This window comes from Orcinus orca, chromosome 20, assembly GCF_937001465.1.
Source record: "Orcinus orca chromosome 20, mOrcOrc1.1, whole genome shotgun sequence".
Taxonomy (NCBI): Eukaryota; Metazoa; Chordata; class Mammalia; order Artiodactyla; family Delphinidae; genus Orcinus; species Orcinus orca.
This window is the reverse complement of record NC_064578.1, coordinates 27,559,550-27,570,359: the sequence shown is the minus strand read 5'-3', so window position 1 is coordinate 27,570,359 and position 10,810 is coordinate 27,559,550. Positions and strand designations below refer to the sequence as shown.

Genomic DNA, 10,810 nt, shown 5'->3' with positions numbered 1-10,810 from the left:
GCCACATGGTGTGGCCAAAACATAAATAAATAAATAAATAAATAAAACAGAGGAGTGTGACAGAGATGACCATGAGGCAACTTTTAGACAGAGTGGTCAAAGATGACCTCTCAGAGAAGGTGCCCTTTGATATTTACTCAGCTGGAGGTTCAACGCCCACTCCCCACCCCCAATGCACCTGAGACCCTCTTCACCCCACACATAGAGCAGATACTCAGGGAATGAGGAGTGCTTCTTGGCAGCTGCCAAATCATTACCCAGAGCCCAGCCTCTCTGCAGACTGTGTGAGCCCAAGTGCAGAACAAGGCTGTTGGGTAAACCCTTAATTTTACAGTGTCGCGGAAAACAGTAAGATCATTGTTTCTGAGGCAGATTCTAAAACAGTAGGATGTTTTGGTTTGGGTTTGGATTTTGTGTTTTTGGTTAATCCCACTTTCATTCCTTTCAAATGGCAGCGAGCAAGACTCAATCACTGTATTGTTTTTTCCTTCGACCTTTTCTTCCAAACCAACTTCACTCGTCCCCAGTCAGAAAAAGTGGGAAGGAACCTGTCCCCAGGCTGGAACCTGATGCCCACCCAGAGCTCCCACTGTCACCCTGGGCTCTTGGGATGGGGGGGAGCCAGCTGGGGATGAGGAGGAGAGGGTCTGTCCGTTCCCAGAGCTACTCCCCCCTCCTCGGGTCTGTGCAGGCCATCTCCACACAGATCACCTGCAGCACCTGTCCTGTCTCACCTCTCCTTAATTCTACAAAGGCTCCCTACTCTGGCCAAGCCCCTACTGTGTACTGGGCCTGCTGTCCCTTGGGGTGGGGATGGAGCATACTGGTGAGGCTGTGGGGTTCTGGCACTGAGCGGATGTTTAGTGTGCACCTTGGGTGCGCCAGGCACTGGGGACAGCCCTGAGAGCCATCCAAGCAGAGACCCTACCCTCAAGGAATCTGATGGGGGAGACCGCCTCCAGATATACAAATGCACAGATAAATAGATAATTACAGATTGTGATGATATTACTACAAGAAAAAGCAAGATGCCATGGGAAAGAATAATTGAGATTTGGGGGTGTCGTTTAGATAGCTGGGTCAGGGAAAGTGTAAACATTTAAGCAGAGACTTGAAGGATGCCTAAGAATCAGACAGGAAAAGAGCATTCCAGGCTGAGAAAACTACCATACATGCAAAGGCCCTGAGGCAGGAAAGACTTTGGAGTCTTTGAGGAGGGACATAAAGTTATAGACTGAAGGGACTGGGGAGAGATGAAGTTCAAGAGGAAGCCAGGGGCCAGGTCACCTGGGTCTTAAACCCTTGGTAAGACAGTGTTGTGGCCGCGTCTTATGGCATGCGGGATCTTAGTTGCCCTACCAGAGATTGAACCCGTGCCCCCGGCAGTGGACGCATGCAGTCCTAACCGCTGGACCGCCAGAGAATTCTTGGATTTTATTATTAAAAAATAGACCATTAGGGCTTCCCTGGTGGCGCAGTGGTTGAGAGTCCGCCTGCCGATGCAGGAGACACGGGTTCGTGCCCCTGTCCGGGAAGATCCCACATGCCGCGGAGCGGCTGGGCCCGTGAGCCATGGCCGCTGAGCCTGCGCGTCCGGAGCCTGGGCTCCACAACGGGAGGCCACAACAGTGAGAGGCCCGCGTACCGGGTTAAAAAAAAATAGACCATTAGAGGGCAGTTACACTGTTTGATTTCCAATTTTAAAAAATTCACAGAAAGATTCCGCTGGGGGTCATCCAACAATTTCCAGAAGCAGCTTTGGGAGGTCGCTGATTATAATCTGCAAATATCGATTGAACACTTTTCCAGCTGGCCCTATGCTTGGTGCTGCGGGGTTGGTTGGTTTTGGTTTCTTTATTTTTAATTGCCCAATTAACTCATCAGTTTATTTCATTGCACATCACACACACATCTCCAAACCTGCACCCTCACCTCCAGCTAATCACTGAGAAGACAATATATGGAAATACAGAGACTTGCTTTGTTTGTAACTTTTAAACATTTTTACAAAAAAATGGGATCATACTGTATACATTGAAACTTGATTTTTTTCACTTAACATATCTTGGAAATTTCTCCATGACAGCACCTGAAGACTGACCTAATTCTTTTTATATGTCGTGTAATATTTCATGGAAGGGCTATTACATTATCCCTTCCCTTATTGGTAAAAAGGTAAGTGGTTTCCAACAGTTCCTCATTACAAGTAATATTGAAACAGGAGGGAAAGGGGCAGGGCACAAGCTTTAAAAGAATGACATAGCCATTGAGGATATGACAAAAACTGGTTAGAACTGATTAGTCCCAAGATGGCGGAAGATTTGGTTTCCAGTAGACCCTGACCCTCATTATACACTCATTATAATCATTAGCATATGCTAAGTGACACACCCACAGGAGCCAGAACAATTCCGAGGCTAACCATAAAAGGCCAATAAGTGGGAGGTGGCCCAAATCCTGGAAATCCCCGCCCCTTCTCCAAAATAGTTGGAATAATCCTCCCACTTGCTGGCCTATGAAATTACACAGCCCATGAAAACTAACCACTCCGTATTTTGGAGCTGCTCTTGCCTTTTGAGACAGACCGCATTCTGTCAATGGAATATGTATCTCTCTGAATAAATACACTTCTTACCTATCACTTTACCTCTCCCTGAATTCCTTCTGCGCTGAGACATAAAGAACCTGAGCTTCGTTAAGTCCTGAAACCTGATCTCAAAAGACAGTAGGTTCAAGTCCCAGCCCATGGGTTCAAGTCCTAATCTGAGTTTTGGCTGGGTTCAAATCCCATCTGAGTTATGAGGTTTCAATATTATATCAGCCTTCTTATTTATGCGTCTCTGTACACACATAACTCCAGTCTTCAAAGCAGAACCACTGGATTGAGGGTATTTGCAGGTTTTTTTTTTTTTAAGAGATACTTCCAAATTGCTCCAAAAGACCATATTTTTGACATCCTCATTAAGAGTAAGTGAGTTTATGGGACTTCCCTTGTGGTCCAGTGGTTAAGAATCCGCCTTCTAATGCAGGGGATGTGGGTTTGAACCCTAATCTGGGAACTAAGATTCCCACATGCCGTTGGGTAACTAAGCCTGTACACAACAACTAAGACCCAAGTCAGCCAAAAATAATTAAAAAATAAATATTAAAAAAAAAAAAAGAGTAAGTGAGCTTAACTATTTGCCTGCCCCTATGGTCATATGTAGTGAGCTTAAAAAATAAAAAAAGTCTCATTGTTTCCATTTGTATTTCCTAATACTTAGCTAGTGTGGCTGAATATTGGCCTTTCATATTTCCTTTTCTGTGAATTTAAGGTTTGAATCATTTGCCTTTGTGTAGTGAAGAATTAAATTTGCCCAAAGGGTGGTCTGGCCATTTTTCCTCAGTTTCTGAGAAGTAATCTCTAAACCTTTGGACCGTCATGCCTGATAGAAACATCTTTGCTTAGGGTGGAGGAAAATTACAGATTGTGATGATATTACTACAAGTAGCTCAAGTAGCTACTTCAGCTCAGTTGGAGAAGATGAAAAAATTCTGGAGATGGAATGTGGTGATGGTTGCATAACAGTGAATGCCATAGAACCGTACACTTACAAATGGTAAATTTTGTTATATGTATCTTATCACAATTAAAGAAAAAAAATTTTAAGTGTACTGGGAATTCCCTGGTGGGCCAGTGGTTAGGACTGCCAAGGGCCCAGGTGCGATCCTTGGTCGGGGAACTAAGATCCCACATGTTGCGCAGACAAAAAAATAATAATAATACTAATAATAACTAATTAAAAAAATTTTTTTTAGGTGCACAGTGATATGTAGATAGGGGAAAATAGGGTAATAAATGCCTGAAGTTTGGGGAAGAGTGATCTTGTCCAATGCCCTCCTGGCACCGCTGGAACGTCTGTCCATCTCAGAGACGGACAAGAGTTAGCTCAAGATGTACCTGAGCAACGTGACCAGGGGCCAGGTGGCTCCTCTTGTCACTCACTGCGCATCCCCCTGGGGGTGCATCCGAGGAGCAGGCTGCAACTGGGTGCGCATGAAGATCACAGAGCGACAGCTTTAGGGAGAGGGGGCTCTATTACTTCTAGGCAAACGCCAGTCTATGCAATGCTGCCAGGCCTGAACCTCCTGGGGTAGGAGAAGACGTGAGGCCTTCAGGGCGGAGGTGCCATTTGAACAGAGCCTTGAAAAGAGCCATTTGAGAAGGAGGTGTTCTAGGTGGATGTGCAAGAGCGAAGGCTGGCATGCAGAGTGGTGTGGGCTGATGGCCTTTGTGAGCAAGTCTCTGTGTTGAGAGATGCAGCCGAAGTATGGACAGAGTGGGTGGGATGCTGGCATGAGCCTGCCAACCTCTGGGCCAGTTACTGATTTGCCCAGAATGAGGCATAGGTTGGTCACACGGTTTGGTCATTTTCCCTGCCTGGCCCCTTCAGCCCATTAGGATTGGGACAGAGCTTGTGTGGGATGGGAGGTCAGAGCTCCAGAGAGAGGACATCAAGATTAACTATTTGTTCAGGGATCCACAACTCATGTTCCTGAGAGAGATGGCCAGGCCAAGGCTTGGGTGGACTGACTCCATGCTGTCCAGGTGCCAGATGCACGAGGAGGTCTGGAGTGGCATTTCCAGGAATTCCTGCCCCCTGGCCCTCCCCATCCTGTTGTATCATTCATTCATTATTCAGCATGTACTCAGTTAGCTCCTTCTCCACATTTTTGTGTCCTAGGCCCTGGGAATTCATGGGCAAATGAGACTTGCAATCTCTGCCTTTTTGAAGAGCTCAGCCTCAGGGGCAGGAAGACACCTAGAGAGGCCATTCCAATTCCAGTGCTTTGAGGGGTCAGCCCGGGAGTTGTGGGAACACAGAGGAAGCCAAAATACCTAGTCAAAGGAAAGAAGCATCACGGAAGGCTTCCTGGAGGAGGTGACATATGAGAAGCAACCACTAGAAGAAGGAACACTGTCAGTTTCTTCAGCCTCCCTTCCAATGGTGCAAGATCCAGCTATAGCCATAGGGGCATCAACACTGTCCCTCACCCCACTCTGGCCCAGGGCCCTGCTTCTGGGAACTGCCTCCATCTTCCATCCTCCCTTGGCCCTTCCCACCCATGCCCACAGTTCCAGGACCCTTCCTGAAACCTCTTCTCTAGGACACCAAGCTTCACCATCTCCATCACCCCCACCACTGCCCCGATTTTTCTTTTTCTCCTCCTTTGCTCAACAGGAAATTGGCATATCCTAATTATATACGATGTTCTGTAGATGCTGTAGTTAAGTATCCATCTGTAGATGGGTCATCCTTCTATTCTCCTCCTGGATGTTGAGAACGTTTTGTTAAAGGATACATTTTTTTTTTTTTTTGGCCATGGCTCACGGGCCCAGCCGCTCCACGGCATGTGGGATCTTCCCGGACCGGGGCATGAACCCGCGTCCCCTGCATCGGCAGGCGGATTCTCAACCACTGAGCCACCAGGGAAGCCCAAAGGATACATTTTTAAAGTAAAATGCAAAAAAAATTGTGCAGTGGAAACAGTATGGCAGTTCCTCAAAGAAATAAAAATAGAATTACCATATGATCCAGAGATTCTACTTCTGGGTATACTATATGCAAGAGAATTGAAAGCAGGATCTTGAAGAGATATTTATACAGCCATGCCCATAGCAGCATTATTCACAATAGTTAAAACATGGAAGCAACCCAAGTGTTTACTGATGGGTGAATGGATAGCAAAATGTAGTATATATGTACAATGGAATATTATTCAGCCTTAAAAAGGAAGGAAATTCTGACACATGCTACAACATGGATAAACCTTGAAGACATCCTAAATGAAATAGGTCAGTCACAAAAGGACAAGTATTATATGATTCCACTTATATGAGGTACCTAGAGTAATCAAATGAATAGATAGGGAATTCCCTGGTGGTCCAGTGGTTAGCACTCCATGATTTCACTGCCGGGCTGCACAGGTTCAATCCCTGGTTGGGGAACTAACTAAGATCCTGCAAGCTGCGTGGTGTGGCAAAAAAAAAAAAAAAAAAAAAAGTAGAATGGTGGTTGCCAGGGGTTGGGGGAGGAGGGAATGGAGGGTTATTGTTTAATGGGTATAGAGTCTCAGTTTTGCAAGATGAAAAGAGTACTGGAGAAGGATGGTGGTGATGTTTGTACAACAATATGTGTAGTTAATACCAGTGAACTGCATAGTACACACACATATATGCATATATATATATGTACATATCTCTCATAGTCAGGAATGCTGAAATGGATTTGCTAATAAATGCAAAACTGGCCCCTGCCAAGGATGGAATCAATTCCATTTTACCAGACAAGATTTGTTTGCATACTTATGAACTGAATTTTAAACAATTAAAAATAATATATCACATTTAACCCAATATATTCAAAATATTATCATTTAAACATGTAAACGTTATTACTGAGATATTTTGCATTCTTTTTTTCATACCAAGATTGCAAAACGTCTCAAGTGCTCGGTAGCTACACGTGGTTAGTGGCTTCTGTATTAGACAGCACAGCTGTAGACAACACCTAATATTCCTTTGAAAGAACATCCAGGAATCTTTTTGCCTCTTCCAAAGCCTTCTCCAATTTTTCCTGACAGTTTTTTAATTAAAAAAGAATTACCCAAGTAATCTATGTTCATTATACAAATATCAAATGCAGGTAACTGATGAGAAAAAAATCACAATAAATACCACCATCCAGAGATAATCACAGATCCAGATTTTTTATGGCCTCTGAGACTTTATAGACACATTTTGTTATATATATTTTTTAAATAAATAATTTTATATATAATATAAATGTATAAACAATGTAGTTATATATTTTACAGTTTATGTTTTATTAATATATAATCTATGAAATTGTATTATTTCTAAGAGTTTTAAACTTTTCAGAATAGTTTCAGATTTACAGAATTATTGCAAAGAGTACAGAGAGTTCACTTATACCCCACACGCAGTTTCCTCTGTTATTAATATCTTGCATTAGTAGTGTTACTGAACCAAACTTGTGTCTGCTCACCCGTGTGCAGTAAAGCCAATCTACTGACCCTGGGTTGTGGTGAAGGAAAGTGCAGCGTTTATTGCAGGGCGCCAAGCAAGGAGTCCAGAGCAGCTAATGCTCAGAAAGCCTGAACTTCCCCAATGGGTTTCAGTGAGGCAGCTTTAAAGGCAAAGTGAGGATGGGGTGTCCCAGGTTATGCAATCAGCTCGTGCACAATCCTCTGATTGGTTTATGGTGAGGTAACAGGGTGGTGTCACAGGGGTTAACATTATCAATCCTTAGGTGCCGATAGGTCTGGGGGCTACATGCTCATGATCATCAAGTAGTTAATTTCTTCCATTTGGTGGTGGTTTTAGCATCAGTAAAACAACTCAGGAAATGTGTACCAGATACTATTATCTATGTACTTCAGAGAGGAGCTAAAGCAGAGGATATGGGGGAGGGGTCTGTCCTGGGAAGGCCCCTTAGAGTCCTGCTCAGTTATAGTATGGTATATTTATCATAATTAATGAGCCAACATTGATACATTATTATTAAGGGCCATACCTCATTCAGATTTTTTCAGTTTTCCCCTAATGTCCTTTTACTGTTCCAGGATCCTATCCAGGATACCAGATTATATTTACTAGTGATGTCTTTTCTTAGGCTTACCTGTGACAGTTTCTTAGACTTTCCTTGTGTTGGATGACCTTGCTAGTTTTGAGAAGCACTACTCAGGTATTTTGTAGAATGCTCTTAAATTGGGATTTGTCTGATGTTTCTCATGATTAGACTCAGAGTAATTGTGTTTTGGGGAGGAAGTCTACAGGGGCCAAGTGCCATTTAAGGGCACATCAAATCAATCTGACAAACTATCAATCTGACTTATCACTATTGATGTTGACCTTGATCACCTGGTGAAATCATATTTATTTTTGACCAGAGAATATACACACATGATACAAAAATTTAAATATACAAGTCTTTCTCTCACCCTGCCTCTTCCCCCCTCAAACACACAAAGGCTGCCTCACCAAAGATAATTACCTCCAATTTCTGGAGCCTGTGAATATATTACTTTACATGATTAAAGGGATTGTGCAGATATGGCTAAATTAAGTATTTTGAAACAGGGAGATTACTCTGGATTATCAGGATGGACCCAGTGTAAATACAAGCATCTTTATCATGAAACCAAGTTCCCCTAAAACCAAGTTCCTCTACCAAGTTTATGATTAACCTCTCTATTCAACACCTGTTCCCCTGAAGACTGAGGAGTATCAAAGAAAAGGAAGAATTGAAACTGTACAGGACCCTGTGGGGCCTTCCCAAGTACAAAGGCCTTTCTGTACTCCCCATCTCTTGTTTGTGGGAAAAAGGTTTCCACCTCCAATACCTTCTCTGAGTTCCAAAGGGCAGATTCAATTAGTAAGTAGAGTGAGGGAATACAGAAAGAAACCATAGTGCAGCCATGGGGTCTGCTCCTGGTTCCTCCTGGGGGGATGTAAGGAAAACCTGACATACATCTCTGAGTTCTTCTATAGGAACTAAGGCCCCTGACCAGGTAGAGGATGGTAACTTCAGGCTCAGTACAAGCACTGGGACCCCAGACTGGGTGGAACCGGAAGGCTGATGATTGAGATTCTTAGAACACCACACTGTTACCTCACCGCCAACTAAAGGAAGGTTACACACCCTGCAGCCCTCCCCCCGCCTCCCAAATTTCCGTATAAAACCTTCTTCCCTGAAACCCATGAGGGAGTTCCGGCCTTTTGAGCACAAGCCACCCGTTCTCCTTGCATGGCCCTGGCGATAAGTCTTTCTCTGCTCCAAACTCTGATGTTCAGGTGTGTTTGGCCTCACTGTGCTTTGGGCACACAAACTTGCGTTAAGTGAGAATAAGAGGTTAGACAGGAGGGTCAGAGTCAGAGAAGGCATCATGAAGACAGAAGCAGAAGGTGGAGTGATGTGGGGATATGAGCCAAGGAATGTGGTGGTCTTTAGAAGCTGGAAAAGGAAAGGAAATGGATATCCCCTAGAGACTCCAGAAGGAACACAGTGTTGACCTCCAGAACTATAAGATAATAAATGGTGTGGTTTTAAGTCTCTAAGTTAGTAGTAATTTGTTACAGCAGCAATAAGAAACAGGCACTGTCAAATCCCTTTACCAGTTTTTCTGCCAGTGAATGTCCAGCCTCGTCTTGAATGCCTCCAATGATGGGGATATCACTATCTACACAGGCACCCTGTTTTCTTTCCAGCAAGCTCTTTCTTCTGTGGAAACCTTCCTCCGTGGTAACCTCCCACCCATTGCATGCCCACCTCAAGCCCCAGTTCTTGGAGCAAGGATCAACAGACACAATCTAAATCCCTTGTACACATGAGGCTTTTATAGACATAAATTATCTCTCCTCCACGTTTAACATCCTCCAGCTTTGTCCTTGGCCAGTTTACAAAAAGGTATAAAAGCCAACTTACTCTTGATGAGACTTCAGCTAAACACTTGTGGAATGGGATCCCATTGCCCGTGTCTTCCCATCCATGGAGGAGCCCATGGCAAAGTCCATAACCGAGCACACCCCCTTCCAAAAAGAATCATGTAGACCCCCTACTCACTTCCCCCAGGGGCTCAACAATAGTCTCGACCCTTTCGATAGTATTTGTCATTAAAAATAATGTCAAAACTTCAGGTTCCGAGCGTTGGCAAGTGACTAGAATTTAATAATATAGTTTCATTTCCATAGTATTTATTTTTATAGTTATTTTCTATTGATGGCAAGAGAAACTAATTTTCATTTTCAGTTCAGGCTAGTGTTTCCATTTAAAACATGTAAGTCGTAAAAACACTGAACCAGATTAAGGATAACGGTAAATCTTGGCAACGCGGGTGGTTATTGATTGCGGATGACGAGGGGCTGTGTGGTTGGATCTGGAGCTACCAGGGACCTCAAAATTATTTGGATAATTCCCAAGCCGCGTCGCACCATACAGTGCACTAAAAAAGATGCCACAAAGACGCTTGCAAGAGTCAGGATGGCCGAGCGGTCTAAGGCGCTGCGTTCAGGTCGCAGTCTCCCCTGGAGACGTGGGTTCGAATCCCACTTCTGACAATCTTCTCCTTTTTCTCTTTTCCTGTTCCAGGGTCTAAGGAGAGTGCCTTTGCGGTTTCAGATCGGATCTTTCTCTTTTACATTCCAAAAGTCAAATAAATATCATTAAGAAAAAAAACACCTTTTAAGAAGGAAATACTTGTTTCGTAAAAAGATTAATAGTATTACCTATTTGATGTGCCACTTTACGTGAAAAGCAAAAAAAAAGAAAGAAAACTGTGAGTCTGTCAGAAGTGGGATTCGAACCCACGCCTCCAGGGGAGACTGCGACCTGAACGCAGCGCCTTAGACCGCTCGGCCATCCTGACTACTGGCATACTTCTTTGCGAGCAATCCCCTTCAAAATTGGCTCTAGTGTGCGCATGCGTACCGAACCACAGGAACTGTCTTGTTCTCCTCCCTGCGTTGGGAGGAGCTAGATACTGGCGTTGACTCGAAGGGGAGGAGCGAGACGGAACGAGAAGGTGCAGAACTAGGCGCTTGGGCAGCGGCAGAGGGCGCGCGCGGCGTGGTGGACACTGAACGGCGGAGAGACCGAGGACTATTACTTTGACCTGTGTGCGTTCGTGCCGCCGACAGGCATTCATTCTGCATTCATGCATTTACTATTCACATCAGCTTTGATTCTTGCATATCTGTAAGTACCCTTGCATTTCTGCATACATGCCCTCTTGCCCGTTCCGATGTGTG

At 44.3% G+C, this 10,810-nt stretch overlaps 2 non-coding genes across 2 annotated transcripts; one reads left to right on the top strand and one right to left on the bottom strand.

Annotated features, from left to right (window-relative positions):
* Positions 1 to 10,037: 10,037 nt before the first annotated feature.
* TRNAL-CAG (transfer RNA leucine (anticodon CAG)) lies at positions 10,038 to 10,120 on the top strand. Its single transcript has one exon. It is a non-coding gene; the product is annotated as a tRNA-Leu (tRNA).
* A 225-nt stretch (positions 10,121 to 10,345) lies between these two features.
* TRNAL-CAG (transfer RNA leucine (anticodon CAG)) lies at positions 10,346 to 10,428 on the bottom strand. The gene has a single exon. It is a non-coding gene; the product is annotated as a tRNA-Leu (tRNA).
* Between the last annotated feature and the right edge of the window lie 382 nt (positions 10,429 to 10,810).